Source organism: Pleurodeles waltl, chromosome 10 (assembly GCF_031143425.1).
Source record: "Pleurodeles waltl isolate 20211129_DDA chromosome 10, aPleWal1.hap1.20221129, whole genome shotgun sequence".
In the NCBI taxonomy this organism is placed as follows: domain Eukaryota; kingdom Metazoa; phylum Chordata; class Amphibia; order Caudata; family Salamandridae; genus Pleurodeles; species Pleurodeles waltl.
The window spans coordinates 280604505-280627747 of record NC_090449.1 but is presented as its reverse complement, the minus strand read 5'-3'; positions in this window follow the sequence as shown (position 1 = coordinate 280627747).

Sequence of the window (23243 nt, the reverse complement as noted above, 5' to 3'; positions counted from 1 at the left end):
AATTTGCTTTTCTTTTTACTTTTTAGTGGGATATCATTGGTGATTGCTGTGGCTGTGCAGAGTAGTTGCTGGTGGGTCTAGCTTCTTCAGGCAAGTGAGCGGTATAGTTTTTGAGTTTATAACTCTTATTGATAAAGCCACACTTTGTTTATTACTTATCTTACACAGTGCTGGTTGTTGGTGGTGCATTTGTCTAGTTACTTTTTGTAGGAAGGATCATGGCTAGCCATAGGATGACCGCTCAGCAGGTTGTTGGTGCTTTTTAAGTCATCTTGTGACCATGATTATGAGACTGACTCTGCATCTGAGGCAGAGGATGAAGTGCAAGATTCTGGAAGTGAATTTTATGTCAGAGAGGAATCAACGATGATGAAGCCACTCTCAGTGCTGATGAAGTGCCTGTTTTAGAGGAGTACACTAATGTGCCAATGGTGCAGCAGCCAGCGGCTGAAAGGCTTCCCATTGGAAGACCTGACACCTGGGTTTACTGATCTCCCAGGGTGTAGAGTAAATACAGAAAACATTTTGCCTGTCAACCTTTTTGAGTTGTTTATGGACAATGCATTTTTGGAAGAGATTGTTGAGCAGACTAATTTGTATGCAGAGCAGTATTTGAGGGACAACGCTGCCAGACTTAGGCCACACTCTAGAGCTAGCCGGTGGATTCCCACAAATCTGGAAGAGTTGAAAAAGTTCTTGGGTTTAACTTTTTTGATGGGGTTGATAAGGAAGCCATCACTGTCTTCATATTGGTCTACTGGTCCCTTGATTGCAACTGCTATATTTCCTGCAATCATGAGTCGTAACCGGAATGAGCTTCTTCTTCAGATGTTGCATTTTGTTGATAATGTTTTAGCCTTGCCACAAGGTCACCCTGATTCTGACCTTCTTTTTAAGATTAGACTTGTCCTTGATCACTTTGTAGAAATATCTGTAGATGAGTCTTTGGTCCTGTACAAGGGTGACTTGATTTTTAGGCAGTACATTCCTAGCAAGAGGGCACAGTATGGAATTAAATTGAATATGCTGTCTGAAAGTAGTACAGGATATATATAATTTCCGGGTCTACACTGGTGGGGATTCCAGTATTGACCCCCCCCTTGTTGTCCACCAACATTTGGAGTTAGTGAGAAAATTGTTTGGGAACTTGGTAAACGACTGTTTAACAAAGGTCACCATTTGTATGTATATAACTTCTGCACTAGAGTTCAGTTATTCAAGGAATTGTTCAGAGTAGACTCTGTTGCTTGTGGCACAATCCTCTCTAATCGCAAAGGCTACGCAAGAGAGCTTGTCTATAAAAAACTTGAGAAGGGACAGTGCAGTTCCTTGCGGAATGATGAGCTGCTAACTCTGAAATTTTTAGACAGGAGCGATGTGTACATGCTAACTACCATCCATGATGAGAGTACTTCACCTGTGGCTGTTTGGGGTCAAGTTGCTGAAGTGAGCAAACTGTGTGCATTTTAGACTACAATAAGCACATGGGTGGTGTTGATAGAGTAGATCAGAGGTTGGAACCTTACACTGCTGCTCGGAAGGCTTATGTGTGGTATAAGAAATTAGCGGTTCACCTGTTCCACTTGGCAATTTTTAACGCTTTTGTTGTGTTTAAGAATAGTTCTCCAGAGTCAAGGATGACATTTGTGAAATTTACAGAGTCAGTCATAGTGAGCCTTGTTGTGCTGGAACAGGCAAGAGTTCCTAGAAAATCAGTGGTGGAGGATGTGGCTAGATTGAAAGATCGTCACTTTGCTGAGCACATTCCTCCTACGGCTAAAAAATACTTTCCTGCTAAGAGATGTAGAGTCTGTGCTCAAAGTGGTATCAGGAAGGAGATTAGGACGCACTGCCCTGATTGTTCTTCAAAGCCTGGGCTGTGTGTGGGTACCTTTTTCAGGAGCTACCACACACATAAGAATTATTGGGAAATACCATGGGCGTAAACTCCTGTTTTATATTTTCATATGTTCAGTTTCACGGTTGGCATTACTGTCATGAATTCAGTTACAGCTTTTGTGTTTGTAGTTTTGTACTTATTTATAATTAATGGCTTCTTTGTTGTTTAAAAACAAAAAAAGAGTGATGGCGGTGTGCATGGACTGGCGCTTGGCTGGTGGTGTGTGTGGACTGGCGCTTGGCCGGCGGTATGCTTGGAGTGGCGCTTGGCTGGTGGTGTGTGAAGGGTGGCGCCTGGCAGGTGGTGTGTGTGGGGTGGCACTTGGCTGGCGATGTGCGTGGAGTTGCACTTGGTTGGCGCTGCCAGCCAAATACCAGTCCACATCAGCTGGTGTGATTGGTGTACCAGGCATGTGGGCCTAATAAAGTAATGGGCCCTTGAATGGTGCCGTCTGTTGATGCAAGTGTTGTAATGTGCTGGACCCGCGGCGTGAATGGTCTTGTGCATGTCATGTCTGAAAGGTGTGTGAATGGACTGTAAAGCGGTTGGTGCCTTGACGCGGCATTACAGCTCACGAGCTGTGAGTCATTGGTTCAGGTTTTTGGCCTTTCAGTTATTAACAGTGCATTTCACTTTTGTGAAATCTCTTGTCAATAAAACTTGATCTACTGATCCATCACTCAGCCTCGTGCCACAGTATGTGTGGTAAAAATGACAAAACCTGCTCTGCTGTAATTAGGCGTCACAGCACACTTGTGACACGCTTGGTGTCTCGGGTGGGACCCCGATGATGAAGCATGCCACCAACTTGATTGGTGGGTTAGGGGTCTTTTTAACATAAACTAAGTGCGTTTCTTTTAATAATTCTAGTGTTTGGAACATCACAGAAGTACGTGAACACATCAAAATGATCTATAACAAAACTACCTGTGTTTAGGGGGGAGGGGAACCCATGTTTTTGGTCCCGGGTGTGTCCTACCAAACCCAGATGTGTGGCTTGCATGGATCCCCCAACATTTTCTTACCCATTCTCCTCTGCAAACCTCAAAATTTGCTTCAAAAGCATATTTTCCTCACTTTTCTTTGTAGGATCACTGCTACAGCACAAATTTCCAACCACCTAGCATTCCCCTCAGTCTCCCAAGTAAAATTATACCTCACTTGTGTGGGTCCCCAAAGCAAAGTCAGCCTAAAAATGTATAAAAGAAAAATATGTGCTTGTCAACTCGCTGTGCTATCCCCTCAATCTCTACAGGGTTTTGGCCTTTTTCTGTTGCAGGCACCTGGACCACCCACACAAGTGAGGTACCATTTTTATCAGGAGACTTGGGGCAACGCTGGGTGGAAGGACATTTGTGGCTCCTCTCAGATTCCCGAACTTTCTGTCACTGAAATGTGAGGAAAAAGTGTTTTGCCAAATTTTGAGGTTTGCACAAGATTCTGGGTAACAGAACCTGGTGAGAGCCCCACAAGTCACCCCATCTTGGTTTCCCCTAGGTGTCTACTTTTAAAAAATGCACAGGTTTGGTAGGTTTCCCTATGTGCCGGCTGAGCTAGAGGCCAAAATCCACAGCTAGGCACTTTGCAAAAAACAGCTCTGTTTTCTTTGTGAAAATGTGATGTGTTCAGGTTGTGTTTTGGGGCATTTCCTGTCACGGGCACTAGGCCTCCCCTCACAAGTGAGGTACCATTTTTATCGGGAGACTTGGGGGAACGCTGGATGGAAGAACATTTGTGGCTCCTCCCAGATTCCAGAACTGTATGTCACCGAAATGTGAGGAAAAAGTGTTCTTTGGGCCAAATTTTGAGGTTTGCACAGGATTCTCGGTAAGAGAACCTGGTGAGAGCCCCACAATTCACCCCATCTTGGATTCCCCTAGGTGTCTAGTTTTAAAAAATGCAGAGGTTTTGGTAGGTTTCCCTAGGTGCCGGCTGAGCTAGAGGCCAAAATCCACAGCTAGACACTTTCCAAAAAACAGACCTCTTTTCTTCGGGGAAAATGTGATGTGTCCACGTTGTGTTTTGGGGCATTTCCTGTCGCCGGTGGTAGGCCTACCCACACAAGTGAGATACAATTTTTATCAGGAGACTTGGCGGAACACTGTGTGAAAGGAAATTTGTGGCTCTTCTCAGATTCCAGAACTTTCTGTTACCAAAATGTGAGGACAAAGTGTTTTCTTGGCCAAATGATGAGGTTTGCAAAGGATTCTGGGTAATAGAACCTGGTGAGAGCCCCACAAGTCACCCCATCCTGGATTCCCCTAGGTCTCTAGTTTTAAAACATGAATGGGTTTGGTAGGTTTGCCTAGGTGCCGCCTGAGCTAAAGGCCAAAATCTACAGCTAGGCACTTTGCAAAAAACACGTCAGATTTCAATGTACAGATGTGATGTGTCCATGTTCTGTTTCCTGTTGCGAGCATTACACCTACCCACACAAGTGAGGTACCATTTTTAGCGGGAAACTTGGGGTAACACAGAATAGCAAAACAAGTGTTATTACCTCTTGTCTTTCTCTACATTTTTTCCTTCCAAATTTACAGTGTGTAAAAAAGACGTCTATTTGAGAAATGCCCTGTAATTCACATGCTAGTATGGGCACCCCGGAATTCAGAGATGTGCAAATAACCACTGCTTCTTAACACCTTATCTTGTGCCCATTTTGGAAATACAAAGGTTTTCTTGATACTTATTTTTCACTCTTTATATTTCAGCAAATGAATTGCTGTATACCCAGTTTGGATGTAAACCTATTGCAAGGTGCAGCTCATTTATTGGCTCTGAGTACCTACGGTTCTTGATGAACCTACAAGCCCTATATATCCCTGCAACCAGAAGAGTCCAGCAGACATAACGGTGTATTTCTTTAAAAAATCTGACATAGCAGGAAAAAAGTTACAGAGAAAAACGTGGAGACAAATGGCTGTTTTTATCACCTCTATTTCAATGTTTTTTATTTCAGCTGTTATTTTCTGTAGGAAATTCTGTAGTATCTACACAAATTACTTCTTGCTGAATTCAGAATTTTGTGTACTTTTCAGAAATGTTTAGCTTTCTGGGATCCAGCATTGGTTTCATACCTATTCCTGTCACTATCTGGCAGAAGGCTGAAAGCACAAAAAGTAGTAAAAATGGAGTATGTCCCAGTAAAATGCCAAAATTGTGTTGAAAAATTGGGTTTTCTGATTCAAGTCTGCCTGTTCCTGAAACTTTAAAGATGATGATTTTAGCACCACAAACACTTTGTTGATGCCATTTTCAGGGAAAAAACAAGCCTTCTTCTGCAGCCCTTTTTTCCCATTCTTTTGAAAAAAACAAAATGTTCGCTATATTTTGGCTAATTTCTTGGTCTTCTTCAGGGGAACCCACAAAGTCTTGGTACCCCTAGAATCCCTAGGATGTTGGAAAAAAGGATGCAAATTTGGTATGGGTAGCTTATGTGAACAAAAGGTTGTGAGGGCCTAAGCGCGAACTCCCCCAAATAGCCAAAAAAATGCTTGCCACCTGAGGGGGGAAAAGGCCTGGCCGCGAAGGGGTTAATATACATAAAAAATAAATAATAAAAAAAGTTTAAAAAAAATACATCTTAAAAACAACATACATTTCTATATATAAAGAATATAAAATGTAATACACAAAAATACAGAATAACAAAATATATATCTATATATATATAGATATAGATATAGATATGTAACCAATATTAACAAAACTAGTACATTTTAGAAATAATAAATATACTATTCCCACTCTAGTTAGTGCAACGGTAGGGAAAGCATTAGACTGCGGAGGGGAAAAATGTACGATTCCCACTACAGCCTGTGCAACAGTAGGGAAAGTGTTGGACTTAGGAGGGATATAATTTAATATTCAGACTCCAGTCTGTGCAACAGTAGGGAAAACATTTGACTCAAGAGGGGTAACGTTTACTATTCCCACTCCAGTCGGCGCAACAGTAGGGAAAGCATTGGACTCAGGAGGGGTAAAATGTACTATTCCCACTCCAGTTGGTGCAACATTAGGGAAAGCATTGGACTCAGAAGGGGTAATATTTATTATTCCTACTCCAGTTGGTGCAACAGTAGGGAAACAGGTTAAGTACTTCACTTTAAACACATACCATATTTTAATACATTAATTAATTAAAATAAATTATCTAAACTATTAAGTAAAAAATTATATCAATATATTTATATATATATATATATATATATACATTTTTTTAAATTAAACAATTTACATAATCATACCTTTTTAAAATAATTATTATCAAACAAAATGCTATCAATTAATTATTTAATTAATGTCCCACACTGTACTCCCACATACCTAGCAGCCCAAACTTAAATTATAATTGTTAATTATTATTACTTAATACCTTCCCAACCCATCCCTCTAAAAACAGAGCATACACTTAATATATACCATAAAATATATATTCATTAAATAATGTGAATATAATTATAAATCAATTACATATTTCAAACACAATTAATAATGAATTAAAATGTACTATTTACTTAATGAACTTACCATCCTATACCACTCAACAAACAGAACAACCCACCTCCAAAATCTAACGTAAAAAATATAATTACACAATTTACATAATTATCAATTAAATAATTAATAAAACATTAATCATTGATTATTAACAAATTATTACTTAACTTCCCACTCTATGACCCTACAAACCCATCAGCCTGCACCTAAAATATAACTGAAATAAATAATATTTACACAATTTACATAATTAATTACCAATTACATAATTAATAATAATTACAAAATAATTACTAATTAATTTCACTTAATTAACTTCCCACCCTGTACCCCTACAAACCTCACAACCCGCTATGATACTATAAATTACCATTAACAATTACATTAAAATGATAAGTTACTTAAAATTACAAACTGTGTTTAAAAACATTAACAAGTATACAAACAACATATAAAATACAATTACAATATAATTTAAAAACATAAAGATAATTAACAATGTTTTTTACAACTATATTATTGTAAATGATAATAACAACAATGATATGCTTGAAAACAATATTACTTATCTAAAAAAATCAATAGTTTAGTCAACTATATTTCTGAATCATGATATTTCTGTGACACGATATTAAAAACTCAATATTAGTGTATCTCCATAATTATGACTCAATAATTTGTCCAAATACCATCATGCCACCTCAGTATGAACCCAACTATAGGCAAATCAGTCTTGATCCTGCTTCATCTGAAACAGAACAAACCTAGGACCAAATTCACCCTGATTGTGGCCTGTCAGTCAGGTGTAGCTTGGTTCCCGCAGCACCGCGACCTAGGGACCCATGCCTTGGCATACCCTTGACACCTAGATGTTACATCAAACACCCAAAAGATTATGGGAAGGATATTTACAATAAGTCTCACCACTGGAAGTTGCTCTAAGTAGCCCTGTAGCCCATTGGCCTTTTGCCCATTATGGTCTCTCAGTTTTAGCCTAGCCATATACAAATCAGTCCTGATCCTACTCCAATAGAAATAGTCCAGCCTGAACTGCAAGACCTGGTCCTCCGTGACAATGACCAAAGCAGCCCAAGTCGGGCTTTGTTCTGATTAGTTCTCATCAGTCAGGTGTAGCTTAGTTTCAGACGTACAGTGAGCACAGTACCCACGACTGAGCATACCTTTGCCACCTAGGATGTTATTTACATCAGGCACACAAAAGGTGATGGGAGTAATGCTTGCAAGAAGGCTAACCACTGGAAATCTCTTGGAGCAGCATTCCAATTTATCGTTCTTTTGCTCACCATGCCACCTCAATTTGGACGTAGCCATATGCAAATCAATCCTGACCCTGCTCCAGTATGGACAGTCCAGCCCGAACCACCAGGCCAGGTCCTCCCGAAATGGAACATAAGCAACCTTGATATACAGTCATTGAAAGCGTGCAAGTAATTTACCAATGCCTGATCTTAATTTGCATATTAGTGTAAATATCATGCATTATAATGACAGAAAACAGAATATCAAGCTCCAGAAAGGAAAGGCGAAACCAGGAGTGAACGAGATACTCACATCTAACATGGAATTATTTGAAGCACCTTGCTCCTCGATAGCGCTTGGCAAGACTGGCTCAATTTCTAGTGAGAATGAGGAAATTTGACCAAATACATTATCACATTTGCCCGGCCTGTTGGGAATTAGGCGAACAAACGTGGTTTCAACGATTTCAAGATGTATAATTTCATGCGTGAGACGCTTATAACGCCTGTTCCATGTCTCTATTTTGTGGAACTTCTGTATCTGGTTTTAAAATGGGAAGAACAAAACTGCAAGTTTGAGATTTTAGAAAATAAAAAACAGCCTTGCCTACGCTACTGACTTTTGATATGTAACAACCTGTAAACTGTAAAGAATAATGATTTCCTCATTAGCATCCTAAAGAACTGTAAATGTTGCCTGCTATAGGCCGAATAAGGAAGATTCAGTTTGCTGAGCACTAAAATGTACCTAGTAAAACGTAAGATCCTATAAATCAGCCTATAGTGTGTGCTTTTTAAACGTATATTCGAATTACTTGTCGAAAATCGGTGTACAACCACAATAACATTTTCAGATTACATTGAAGAAGACGTTTTTCATTTTCAGTTTTGTCAGAATGTTGCTCTTTTGTATGCAGAGGGTATTTTTTCCAAAATAATTAGCACAATATATTTGCAGGACCCATCTCCTAGGAGGAGGGGGGTGAAAAGTCGTGCAGTATATAATATTTAGAGAGACTGACTGAACTAAGTGATGCCCTTCCACCCTGGTGCCACATTACACCAAAAGCTAAATTGTTCGACTGCATTCATAATGTAATGCATGCGTGCAGGACACCGGAGACCAAATTTACTGTGATTTTATGTTGAGTTGAGTCACTTTTTTGGCACAGCCCAAACGCAAAATCCATTTTTGGATTTACAAATCCTGATTTACATGGCTTTGTTAAAAAAAAAAAAAAGTGAGGAAGGCCTATGTTCGCTCTTCCTTTACGTTCCCTTGCATCAGATAGGCGTTACATGGCTGTTCCTGTCCATTAACCCATGTATTTTTATGCAAACACAGATTTAATTTATAAAGATTTATAAACGTTTTTGTGCCAAAATATTGTGTGTACCCGAGGCTGATGTTACAAGGAGTAATATCTTATTTTCCCCTCCTTATTCTTGCTTTGTATGCAGTTTGCAGCACACATACAGAGAGGAAATAACTTTAAAGGATAGTTTTTGGGCAGGAAGGTATCCTTTTCTGCACAAAAATTAAACCTGACCACAAAGCAGGCACCCAGCACCATGACACGTGGGTGCCTGCATTGGCACTAAGCAGTCACAAGTGCACTAGCACTAGGAGAAACCAGAACTGCATCATGTCTTTGAAAATATGGTGCTGTTGTGTTTGCTTCCTTTTACACAACACAACGCCGCACAGCAGCTTTACTTGCTGCACTGCGTTTAGTGAAATGTAAGTAAGAAAGCTCCCTGGTGGCAATGAGTTAACTTAGCAAGAGTGCTTTGACAGATATTTGTGTTCATTATTTCACATTACTAGTATATTCTTCATGCACAGAAGCACTAGGGTTCACTGGCACTCCATTTTCATACTATCACTTTTATTGAAAAAATAATTTGAACAACTACTTCACTCTTTTACTTATGAGTGGACACTTTGACACCTTTCTTCTAAAGACACTCCGTAGGTGATAATCAGTGCTGCTTTACAATCCAAACCCTGGTACATCTGACGAAAGGACTTGCTTATGGTATTTAATATCTATATGGCCCTCTTAGCTAAATTCATTGACTCTTATTGATTGGCATCTATCTCCCATGCTGATTGTTGGTCTTTTTTTCTTATGCGGGGGGTCATCCCCAAACTTTTTGCCTCCTCCCCCCTACCTCCTATTTTTTCTGACCTGTTGTTGTTGGCTTTTGAACTCTGAGCACTTTACCACTGCTAACCAGTGCTAAAGTGCATATGCTCTCTGTGTAAATTGTATGGTTGATTGGTTTATCCATGATTGGCATATTTGATTTACTAGTAAGTCCCTAGTAGAGTGCACTAGAGGTGCCAGGGCCTGTACAACAAATGCTACTAGTGGGCCTGCAGCATTGGTTGTGCCACCCACATAAGTACCTCTGTAATAATGTTTCAGACCTGCCACTGCAGTGTCTGTGTGTGCAGTTTTAACTGTAAAATCAACTTGGCAAGTGTACCTACTTGCCAGGCCCAAACCTTCCCTTTTCTTAAATGTAAGGCACCCCTAAGGTAGGCCCTAGGTAGCCCCAAGGGTAGGGTGCAGTTTATGGTTAAGGTAGGACATGTAGTAATGCGTTTTATATGTCCTGACAGTGAAATATTGCTAAATTCGTTTTTCACTGTTGCAAGGCCTGTCCCTCTCATAGGTTAACATGGGGGCTACCTTTAAATCTGAGTAAAGTGTGGATTCCCTTTGGGAGCGGATGGACATGTGGAGTTTGGGGTCTCTGAGCTCACAATTTAAAAATACATCTTTTAGTAAAGTTGATTTTATGATTGTGTGTTTGAAAATGCCACTTTTAGAAAGTGAGCATTTTCTTGCTTATACCATTTCTGTGTCTCTGCCTGTTTGTGGATTCCCTGTCTGGGTCAGTTTGACAGTTGGGCTGGTTGCACCTCACACTAGACAGTGACACAAAGGGAGCTGGGGTGTAGTCTGCATTTCCTGATGAGCCATCTGTGCTAGGAGGGAGGGGAGTAGTGGTCACTTACGCCTGAAAGGGCTGTGCCTGTCCTCACACAATGCAGTCTCCGACACCCTGGTGAGTGTCTAGGGCCTGGCCTGGGCAAGGCAGGATTTCACATTCAAAAGAGACTTTACTTTGAGGTAGGCCTACTTCAAGGGGGAAATTGGGTATAAGAAGGGCACCCAAAACAACAGACTTTAGATCACTTATGGAAATCATGAGGAACCTCTGCCTGGAGAAGAGCTGAAGAGCTGAGGAGAAGTGCTGCCCTGCCTGTGACTGTGCTTTGTGGAGCTATCCTGCAGTTGCTGCTTCTGCCAGAGTAAAAGGGCAAAGACTGGACTTTGTGTGCCTTCCATCTTGTGAAGAAATCTCCAAGGGATTGATTTAGAGCTTTCCTCCTGTTGTTTGAAGTCTCAGGGACACCAAAGACTTCTCTCTGCCAGCACCTGGAGTCTCTGGAGAGACTCCTACTCTGCCAAGTGGTGCCCATCCAGTTCCTGGGCCCTTGAAAGGAATGCTGGTGGAAATCCAAGGATGTCGACTTCGGACGACTTCGGACTGACGCCGCTGCTGAATCCAGTGCATGCACCCGACTCCGTGATCTTCACTGGAACCGACGGCCTTCGCAGGCCTACGCCGCTGCAGCCCCGCTGAAGTCCGACACTCCGTGGAAGTCGCTGCACCACGTCGTGACCGACGCGACTCGAGGTGCGCGGATTCAACGTTTCGCACAGATGCCGTGATCCCCGACTTCATGCATCAACTTGTTTTCACTCTTCACCAAAGGTACTGTACTTGGGGGTCTACACGACTCCTCTCCTGCGCCGCTGGTGTCGGCTTGTTGGGAACGACTCCGTCATGACGCCGTGTTAACCCCTCATGGAAGCATTTTGTGTTTCTAAGCACTATTTTTGAGTTTAATCTTTAAAAATTCATAATTTGGCTTGTGTATGTCGGATTTTTGTCATTTTGGTCTTGTTTTGTTTAGATAAATATTTCCTATTCTTCTAAACTGGTGTTGTGTCATTTTGTAGTGTTTTCATTAAGTTACTATGTGTGTTGGTACAAATACTTTACACCTAGCACTCTGAGGTTAAGCCTACTGCTCTGCCAAGCTACCAAGGGGGTAAGCAGGGGTGAGCTGAGGGTGATTCTCTTTTACCCTGACTAGATGGAGGAGGGTTCTTGCTTGAACAAGGGGAACCTGACTGTCAGCCAAAGACCCCATTTCTAACACTGATGATACCCAGTTTCTCCTAACTTTTATTCCAGCTCTGCAGATTCAGGTATAAACTTTAACTGATGTTTGCTGGATGTCCTGCATTGGTTGGAAATAAGTAATTTTCAATGCAATGCTGACAAAGCAGAGGGGCATATTTAAAAGCCCTGTGTGCCGCAGCTGCGACACGTTTTGTAATGCACCAGCGGCGCATAGCGCAGGCCCATACCTATGAGTCCTCTCAAAGCCACTTTGCGTGGCTTTTCATGGCTTTGTAGATATGATGAAAGACAAAGCAGTGCAAGTCACTGTGATGCCTTACACTGCATCAGGGAAGTGTACCATGGGCGTTGTGGTGGGTGTTCCCATGCAACACCCCTGAGTTTTCATCCATTCCCAGATTTACAAGGATCTGTAAACCTGTAAATGCATCAAAATTGTACCCCTCACGAGGGCTGGAAAGGAGAAAGATCTGTATTTCTCCTCGTTGTTTCCTCTGTGTACAGCATTCTGCAGCACACATAGAAAGAGGAAAATGCCTTCCAGGATTACTTTTGTGCAGGAAAGTAGGCCTTCCTGCACAAAAACAATCCTGTGGCAATGCTCACACCCTTGCACCATGGTGCAAGGATGCTTGCTTTGGCACTAGGCAGCAATTTGTGCGTCAGCCCAGGGGAAAAGGACAGAAATGCACCGTATCTTGCAAATATGGTGCATTTCTGCCCTTTTCGTTTGTACGGTGCATTTCTGCCCTTTTAATGTCGCACAGGCCAGTGCAGGAAGGTCACTTGGGCCTGACCAGTATTATATTGCATATGACATTATAATATGCCACTCTGTACATTCACACATTACAAATGGCATAGAGTACCTCTGCCACACTTTTTAAGGATATTCACTGATTAAGTCACAAAGGAGTTCCATGACCACAAAGAAGAACGAGGTCAAAGGATGAGCTGCTTTGGAAGGTCATGAAAGTCCAAGATGACTTGCAATAACCTTTTAATGTACCCTCCAAATGTCCATATAATATTGTGTCTGGACTGATGGTTGCCATGGAGGCAGGAGGGGGGAGTTAGAGGGACTATCAGGCTACTCAGAATAAGGACCAAAGTGACAATGCTAGGTAGCTCCCTTTTAAAATTGCAATGATACAAAACTGCACTTTTTCAAGCAGTTTACCGTTTTGCTAGACCAGCTGCAAATGTTTTTCAAAAAAGTACCCTTGAATTTTTAGACTTTTGGAAAAGGCACCGGTGTTATTGAAGTTAGTTAAAAACGGTTTCATGGAGAGCTCGTCATTGTTTCTTAAGTAATGGCCTCACAAGAATATGGCCAACATGGGGGCATTATTGCTATTGTTCTGCTTATGACTCAAGGTCCTACTGCCTGTCGCATATCAAGGGTGCCAAGGGCCCTAATGCAATTAAGGTAAATGGGCCTTTTACTCACTACACGGGTAATAAAAGACCGCTATAACCGGGGTGCAATACATCTCTAACACCCAAAGGCCCTGGTGCCACTGTGCCAGCTGCACTATTGCTAGCTATGACCTTGCCTACGGTCTGGCACCACATAGAGTAAAAAGAATCGTGCATGGTATGCAGTGGAACCCTCCAACAAATCACGGGTGGGGTTGTATAGGTTGCACAAAGGCCTGTTCCATTTTTCATGACATTTTGCAACACAAAAAACCTATTCAATTTGCATCTGCAGAACTAATCACCTCAAGAACTACGTTTTTCACCAGTTGGTTGGTTAATAAGTCAGTTTAATTGTCAGTGCGAAATTCCACTGGCAGTCTATGTAGTCTGGTAAAGTTGGTGCAAATGTGCACCGGTGTCGGTTCAATCTGTGTAATTTCACCGTAAGGAGACACTGACATTAATTTGAAGAATTGTGAATGCGACATCGAAAATCGAGAACCCCATCTTTATAAAGTATTACAAGCATTATAAAACATTACATTGATGCGGTTAGTGTTGAAATTTCGATAATTTTCACAAGGAGCTTCAATTAAATATTTTTCTTACTTTCCAAACATAAAAGGTAAAACTTAGAAAGAAGGTGCAAAAGATGTTATGAGGAGTAACATAATCTCACCTACTATTATATCACGTCTAGTAACTGGGAGTCACTACTTTAATTTATAATGTAATTTCCTCTTAATTAATATGTTATGGCTGTGCAACTAGCGTTTATTTGTATGCATATCATTAATTATATTTAAATTACCTTATGTTAAATCACAAGTATAATGTAATTGTTGGACCTGGCTTTTTGACAGGGTCATCCCCAAACTTTTTGCCTCCTTCCTCCTATTTTTTCTGACCTGTTGTTGTTGGCTTTTGACCTCTGGGCACTTTACCACTGCTAACCAGTGCTAAAGTGCATATGCTCTCTGTGTAAATTGTACTATTGATTGGTTTATCCATGATTGGCTATTTAATTTACTTGTAAGTCCTTAGTAGAGTGCACTATATGTGCCTAGGGCCTGTAGATTAAAAGCTACTAGTGTGCCTGCAGCACTGGTTGTGCCACCCACTTCAGTAGCCCCTCAACCTTGTCTCAGGCCTGCCATTGGAAGGCCTGTGTGTGCAGTGTCACTGCCACTTCGACTTGGCATTTAAAAGTACTTGCCAAGCCTAGAACTCCCCTTTTTCTACATATAAGTCACCCCTAATGTGTGCCCTAGGTAACCCCTAGAGCAGGGTGCTGTGTGGGTAAAAGGCAGGACATGTATCTGTGTAGTTTATATGTCCTGGTAGTGTAAAACTCCTAAATTCGTTTTTACACTACTGTGAAGCCTGCTCCCTTCATAGGCTAACATTGGGGCTGCCCTCATACATTGTTGAAGTGGCAGCTGCTGATCTGAAAGGAGCAGGAAGGTCATATTTAGTATGGCCAGAATGGTAATACAAAATCCTGCTGACTGGTGAAGTCGGATTTAATATTACTATTCTAGAAATGCCACTTTTAGAAAGTGAGCATTTCTTTGCACTTAAATCTTTCTGTGCCCTTCAATCCACGTCTGGCTAGGTTTAGTTGACAGCTCCTTGTGCATTCACTCAGACACACCCCAAACACAGGGTACTCAGCCTCACTTGCATACATCTGTATTTTGAAAGGGTCTTCATGGGCTGGGCGGGTGGAGGGCCTGCCGTCACACAAAGGACTGCCACACCCCCTACTGGGACCCTGGCAGACAGGGGATCTGGTGCATTTCTTAGACACTCTTTGAAGTCACCCCCACTTCAAAGGCACAATTTAGTATAAAACAGGGCCTCTGCCCTACCTCATCAGACACTTGCTGGAGAAGAAACCTGAACCAGAAACTACATCCTGCCAAGAAGACCTGCCTGGCTGCTCAAAGGACTCACCTGTCTGCTTTCTACAAAGGACTGTTGCCTTGCTGTTGGCCTGCTGCCTTGCTGAATTCTGGCTGTGAAAGTGCTCTCCAAGGGCTTGCATAGAGCTTGCCTCCTGTTCCCTGAAGTCTCAGGACCAAAAAGACTTCTCTTTTTCACTTGGATGCTTCGTGCGGCAAAATGTTCGACTCACAGCTTGTTCTGCGGTGATAAAAACGCCACACACCGACGCTGATCGACGCGACGCCTTCGGGACGACCGGAACTTCGACGCACGGCCTCGCAAGGACAACGCCCCCCGACCTCCAGAGGAGAAATCGACGTGACGCCTGCTGTGAGAGCGAAACTTTGACGCACAGCCCCTGAGGAAATTCGATTTTTAATACGATCGTATCGACCCGCCATTTTTGTGGCCCGCCGCCATTTTATGTTGCCTTCACTCAGGCAGCACAGCGAACGAAGTCCATTCTGCCTTTTCTGCTTATTCTGCAACATGGTGTTCAAAACAGCCTTCTGCCTCTATCTTTACAAGGCTGGTATTAAGGTCTGACCGAGTACACTAATCCCTGTCTGGTTTTCTAATCCTTGTTTCAACTATCTGTAGGCTCACACTATTCTCCGCCGATCTTATCTTATCGTCTGGCCTTCGCTGTCCTTTGCTAGTATTCTCTCATTTCACAACTGTCCTCCAAACGCACACAAACTTATCACACCACATGCAACTTCGTTGTGGATCGGTTAATGAATTAGTTCAAGGGAGGGGTGACAAACACAGCTGGAGGGGAGGCAACCTTAAGTCACTTGATACTTTGTTTTCCAATTCCTTCTATTGGTGCTGTCTTGTTTTCCGACATTTCTATTGGCTCTGTTCTATCTTTACGTTATTCTTACTGGCTCCTTTCTATGTGTTCTAGGAGTGTATGTAGTTAATAAATGGTTTTTATACGGTATATAAGATTGTGCGCCACAAAGTAAAGTGGCAGTCTCCTGAGAACATACCTTGTGTACTTCTTGGACAACTGTACTAGCTGCAGCTAATAAAATCTGATCTTTTACGCCTGACAGAGTGTCCCGTGTCTCTGTTAGTTGAGGCAGGTGAATCCAAGGAGATTTCAGGCGTACCCTGCGCCGCCAGGCCCATAAGGTTCTGGTTCTTCAACTGGCGCCCAACGTGGGGCGGCTTCAGCGGTACCGGTTCTGCCTGAAGGTCGTGAGGAACCCCGCAAGAAAATTCTGGAGGAATCGCGAGCCACGTCAAGCGACCCCTGTATGTCGAAGTGGTCCGAAGGTCTTTTTCAGCGCGGTTACTCCTTCCTGACGGCTACTGACGACTGCTGCCCTGACTGCCGCCCTGCCTTGGCCCTTTCTTTGATGATGTATGGTAAAGCGAGACGATAGACGGGCCTCTGTTGGTGTAAGAAGACATCCTTAGTTAAGTATTTGGTGGGTCGCGCCCACAAATTTTGGTCTTTGTTTTGTCCTTAGGTCCTTAGATTTGGCCATTGCAGTGGCCAAAGCCGAGGGGTAAGTGCATTTGTGCTGTGTAAACTGAAAGTTTTACCCCCTTGATGTTTGTGAACAGCCAGTAAAAATCGTGAGATGTCTGGTCTGACTAAGTTTGGAAAACTTTGTTGCTTTGGTTGTAATAGGGACTCCCAGCTTGAGGACTCCTGTCCGATTCCTTCGGTTGGAACTCCCACATATGAGCTCTATTCTAAACATGGTGTTGGTCCTATTGCCTTTAATAAGACATGGACCCGATATACAAAGAAAGATGGTGTTTTAAAATGGCCAGAAAATGGTAGTTTCGAAACTGATGTGCTAGATAATTTAGAAACAACGTTATTTAAAAGAAAAGCCCGGCCGGCAATGTTTGACTCTTTTCGCCTTTGGCGTAAGGAAGCCAAACAGAGAGAAATTAAACAAGCGAAACGAGATAGGAAAACACAGGGAATGACGATTATACAGGCTGCTCAGCAATTCAAAGATGATGAAATAGATAATGCAATGGAAATTTCAGACAGACAGCATCGAATGGCAATAGATAAATGCTATCCGACGTTGCCTATCTCTTCCCTTGATAAGAGAAAAGATTTCGAGGAAGATTCCTTAATGTCCCACTTATTGAAATTGCCTCCGCCCTATGTACAAGGTGCTAATGCACCCCCGATGTTACAGCCTGTTCAGCCGCCAGTTGTGCTTCCGCCTGCTCCAGCTTTTCCACATTTGCCTCCTCAAGTATTGCCTATGCCAGCTTTGCCTTTAACTCCTTTGCCTTCTGCTCCTTTGGCAATTCCTAATGCTCCTTTAGTTAATTCACCTAATACCTTGTCCCCTATCCTTATGTCAAATTCTCCATCTATGCGTAAGCGATTTGCAGATACTGTCTCTGGTCTCTTATCACCTTTCTTTGAAGCTTTAAATGTGTCTCCAGCTTTTTCTCGAAGACAGTCTCGTAGTCAATTCCCAGACTCCGAAGAGCGAGAAAAATTGGACTCACTTGCTTGTAGATGGATCAAGAAGGGTCCCCAATATAGTACGTCTGATATTATGTCCACCTTTCTGCAATGGAATGCACCTACGCAGAGATATGTTTTTAAAGTTATGTGCGATACTCTCGCTAAAGAATGGGAGGATATGAATTTGGGTTCGGTCCCACAGGATCTGTTAGATGTTCAGGCTGACTTTGACAAAGGACTTATTGTGGGTCCTAAGGTTGAAAACGCTGTCAGAACACTTATTTCTTTCAGATCCCTATTGTTCTCACAGACTTTTCCTGATTCTGATCCTTCAGTTAGGACAGCACTGAAAAACTATCCCATGAGAGAGGTTTCTCCAATATGGAAGGAAGAAGTTGCAGCAGCAGGTGCTAATCCAGCTATTCCTGCGCATTTTCAGCGCATATGGATACATGTCCCCTGGAAAAGGTCTGAAGTTTTAGCACTTAAACAGTCACTACCAGATCCACGCAAAAATCCTGCTGGTTACTATAAAGAGTTGTCGCAAACAGTTGATGCATGTACTATGAATCTAGCAGATATTGACATGTTGATGGGAAATGTAGTTCCACAGACAATATGGGCTAAAATTCGTAGAGAGGATCACGCTCAAGAATTAGGCGGCGATTGGAACGCTATTATTGCCGCAGATAGAGGTCAAGTAGGTGGTGCAAAGCCCGACGCTTTGATCTCAGAACTCCCTGGTAGGATTATTACATTAATGAAAACAATGATGCCTGCTTTGAGAGTTAATTGGGATAAGCTAGCAGCATGTAAACAAAAGAAAGATGAAAGTGTTTCCGATTTCTTTACCCGATTCGAGGAGACATTCATTGATCAACTAAAGTTCTCTTGCAACAGGCTTATCCTCCTCGTTATGTTCAGCCTCAGTTTCAACAGCCTCCGCAGTTTCAGAGGTTGTATCAAAAGCCTGAACCATTCATTCCAAGACCTTTGCTAGGTCCCAATCAATGTGCTTATTGTAGGGAGGAAGGTCATTTTAAGAACAATTGTCCGGCATTGTTGCAGCGTAATGGAGCAACATCTGCTTCACGAGGTCGTGGTGGTTCTCAGTCAGCAAATAGAGGTAGAGGTCGAGGTGTGTTAACCCAAGAGCATCGTTCTTTTGTTCCTCCAAATTCCGGAAATTACTTTGACCAGCAAAATGTTAGGTCTACACAGTATTACAGTGAGGATCAGTATATTGAAGGAGGGAATGAAAGTCTTCATTTTGAATAGGACAGCCATGGACAAAGTAAGGGGGGTTACGTCAATTCCAGTGGATCAGAATGGACCTTATGTTAATGTCACTACAATGGGTGTTTCAGAGCCATTTCTTTTAGATACTGGTGCCATGAGAAGCTCTATCATTCATTCTAAACTCCCTGGCGCACCTTTGTCTGGCTTAACGAATGTATCTGTAGGATTTTCTGGCGCCCCTGTTCGCAATCCAGTTTCTTGCCCTTTGCCTGTTTCAATAGGCCCTTATGATTTAGAAGCTCCGCTTCTTCTGACGAATGGTTGTGGTGAAAATCTGTTGGGTTTAGATCTATTAAAAAGAATGCATGCTACGATATATTGTTCACCTTCTGGTGTATACCTCACTCTAGGACAGAAAATGACTAGTCCAATGTACTTATCAAAAGATCAATTCCCACCTGAATTGCTTTCTCTTCCCGAAACGCTTTGGGCTACGGGTCCGAATGACGTTGGTTGTCTTGAGATCCCACCTTATGTTGTTACTCTTAAGCCCAATGCTGAAATGCCACGTATTCCGCAATACAGAATCTCTACTGAAGGTGAGAAAGCACTTCTGGAAATTGTCCATGATTTGATTCAGAAGGGTGTGGTTGAGGAAACGAGAGGAAATACATGTAACAGTCCTGTTCTTCCGGTTCTTAAACGCACTGATCCTTCTCAGCCTCCTGTTTATCGTTTTGTAATTGATCTTCGGGAGGTAAACAAGATTGTCGTACCGCAGTTTCCTGTAGTCCCAGATATCACTGCTCTGTTGACGATGATACCTTCTACAGCGACTTGGTTTTCAGTTATTGATCTAAAGAATGCTTTCTTTAGTATTCCCATCGCCGAAGAGAGTAGAGATATTTTTGGTTTTTCCCTCGGAGGCCGAAGCTTCCGGTTTAAACGCGCACCTCAAGGTTATTGTGAAAGTCCCTCTATTTACAGTCAAGCTCTAAAATGTCATCTTGATGCCTTTTCCTTACCGTCCGGTGCCGCTCTCATTCAGTACATGGATGACTTATTAGTTGCCGCTGATTCAGAGGAGATTTGCAAAAACGTGACCGTTGCACTGTTGCGTCATTTGTTTGATCTGAATCACAAGGTTTCTCCTTCTAAATTACAATATGTCTGTCGCAAGGTGACTTATTTGGGTCATCTCTTGTCAAAGGAGGGACGACGATTGACCCCCGAACGAATTCAGGCAATTGCACAAATGTCAGTGCCATCCACACAAAGAGAGGTACGTGCCTTTTTGGGCATTACTTCTTATTGTAGACAGTGGATTCCGAGTTTCTCTTTATTGGCTAAACCGCTGTTGGCGCTAACTTTAAAAGATACGCCTCAGCCTCTTCCGTGGACTGACGAGTGTCAGAAGAGTTTTACTGATTTGCGTATTGCTTTGTGTTCTGCTCCTGTATTGGGTACTCCTGATTACAGTAAGCCCTTTACGCTCTATGTCCACGAAAGAGAGGGTTGTGCATTGTCAGTCTTAACGCAGCGTTTTGGAGATCAACAGCGACCATGCGCATATTTCTCAGCTACGTTAGATCCAGTAGCTAAAGCATTGCCTAGTTGTCTTAAGGCGACAGCGGCAGCAGCAATTTCTATTCGACAGTCTGCTGGAGTAGTGCTAGATAATACTCTCATTGTTATGGTGCCACATGCAGTGGATACTTTACTAAATAGGACAAAAACGCAGCATCTTACGAGTGCTCGGTTGTCCGGATATGAGCTGACGCTTTTGGCTAGTCACATACACATCAAACGATGTAATACCCTGAATCCAGCTACTTTGTTGCCTCTTCCAGAAGAGAGAGATGTCTCTGAACAGCATGATTGTTTTCTCCGTACTGAAGAAGAGACTAAGGGTAGAATTTTCCTAAAAGACACGCCATTAGTGAATCCAGATGGAACACTATGGGTAGATGGTTCTTGTTTCAAGCTCCCGAATGGAGATACAGTTTCAGCCTACGCTATTACTACTTTGCATACGATTGTGGAGACAGCACGCATTAGACATAATTCAGCTCAGGCAGCTGAATTGATAGCCTTAACTAGAGCGTGTGTGTTATCCAAAGGAAAAAGAGTAAACGTGTACACTGATAGCCAATACGCTTTTGGTGTAGCGTTTAACTTTGGGCGCTTATGGAAGGAAAGAGGATTCTTTACTTCCCATGGTACTAAGATACAACATGGTCCATTAGTGACTGAACTTCTTGAGTCACTTACAATGCCTACTCAGATAGCGATCGTGAAGTGTAGTGCACACAAAAAGATTGTGGACGATGTTGGTCGAGGAAATGCATTTGCAGATGAGGTAGCGAAAAAGACAGCCAGAGACAACACAAGTCGAATGTATGTTGCAAGTCCCGCAAACTGCGTAAGAGAAAAGGGAATGTGTGAAGATACAGTAGAGAGTGTGAAATCAATTCAAGGAGAGGCTACGGAGAATGAGTTGAGAAAGTGGAAGGAAAGTACAGGAATGTTAGATGAGATGGGATGTTGGGTTGAATTATCAGAACATCAACGTTGGCTGTTACCAGATGCTTATGTACTACCTGTAGTTACTATGGCACATGGTCCAGCTCACCTAAGTACAAAAGGAATATGTAAACTTCTGGCTCCAGTGTGGCAAAATGAGGGGATCCCAAAGTGTGCAAATAATGTAGTAAAACATTGTATTGTTTGCTTGATGTACAATCCGGGAAAGGGAACCCCAACTCCAGCAGGTCATTTTGCTCCTCCAACATATCCATTTGAGGTGTTGCAGATCGATTATATTCACATGGAACGATGCAACAACCTCAAATATGTTCTGGTGGTAGTATGTGCTTTTTCTAGATGGGTAGAAGCCTACCCTCTGAAGGACAATACTGCTTTATCAACTGCCAAAATACTTTTGAAAGAATTCTTCCCTAGGTTTGGTTTGCCGCGCATTGTCTGGAGTGACAATGGGAGCGAATTTGTGGGTCAAGTCATGCAAAAAGTTTGTGCAGGTCTTGGCATAAAACAGAAGTTCCACGCGGCGAATCACCCACAGTCGGCTGGTTTAGTAGAATGCTACAATGGAACCTTGAAGCTTAAAATTGCTAAGGTGCAAGCTAGCACAGGACTTAATTGGCCTGATGCTTTACCATTGGCTCTTCTGTCCACCAGAACAGCAGTACACTCTCGTTTGGGGCTTAGCCCTTACGAAGTGATATTTGGTCGCCCAGCTAATGTATGGGGAGTTCCTCGCCCTAAGAAATACTCAGACTTGCCATACCCGATGTTGATTGACTACTTGCATGACCTTACAACTAAATTGCGTGTTCTTCATCAACAGGTTCAGAGTGCTCTACCAGAGGCTTCCACAGACCCAGGTCATTCCATCCGACCAGGTGACTGGGTCTGCACGAAAAATTTCCAACGACAGAGAAATTTGGAGCCCAGATGGAGAGAGCCACGCCTGGTTCTTTTGACCACAAGAACAGCAGTTAAAGTCGAAGGAAAGAAAAACTGGGTGCATGCCGTGCACTGCAAGAAAGTGCCTTTGCCCTTGCCTTTCGATCAGTGGGTCCGTAGAGGCATCAGTGACTCTGAAAGTGAGAAAGTTCCGCAATTTGTACCATTCAGTGATGCGCGTCTAATTGGAACACTTTCTGAGAAAGAGGACGACGACATCCTTCAAGAAGCAATACCATTGCATCGTCGCTTGAACACGACAAATCCAGGAACATTGTTTCAAAACCAGACTGCCTCTGGACAGGAAAGCTATAATTTGAGACCAAGACCAAAGAACTTGTAAATTTCTCTCCTATGTAGTACTCTATCCCGGTTGCAGGGTCACGGTAGGAGTCTTAGTTACGACCTGAGTAAGTGGCAATAGGCCTGCAGGACCTCACAGTGTCATAGGACGGTAGATAATCGTGACTACAGTGATTGAGGAAGATTGCCGTGAGCATCCACTTAGAAAGATGGAGGCTACATTAGATAAAAGAGAAAGTAAAAATGTAAAGAATAATTGTAAAGAAATATATAGTCGTTGTAGTATTGCTCTATGCGTCATTATATTGTCGTGTATTCTTTTGGCATCTGTAAACTGGATCATTATTACTCTGCAGCAAAAAGTTGTCTCTTCTCCTACCTCTACATCTTCTTCTACTATCTCTCCGCACCTATTTCACACTCTTCCCCAGCATGAACTCATCAGAAGAACTGAATACTTTAACAATTCCTTCGTCCAGTTGTTACATCAACATCAGTTAGTGAT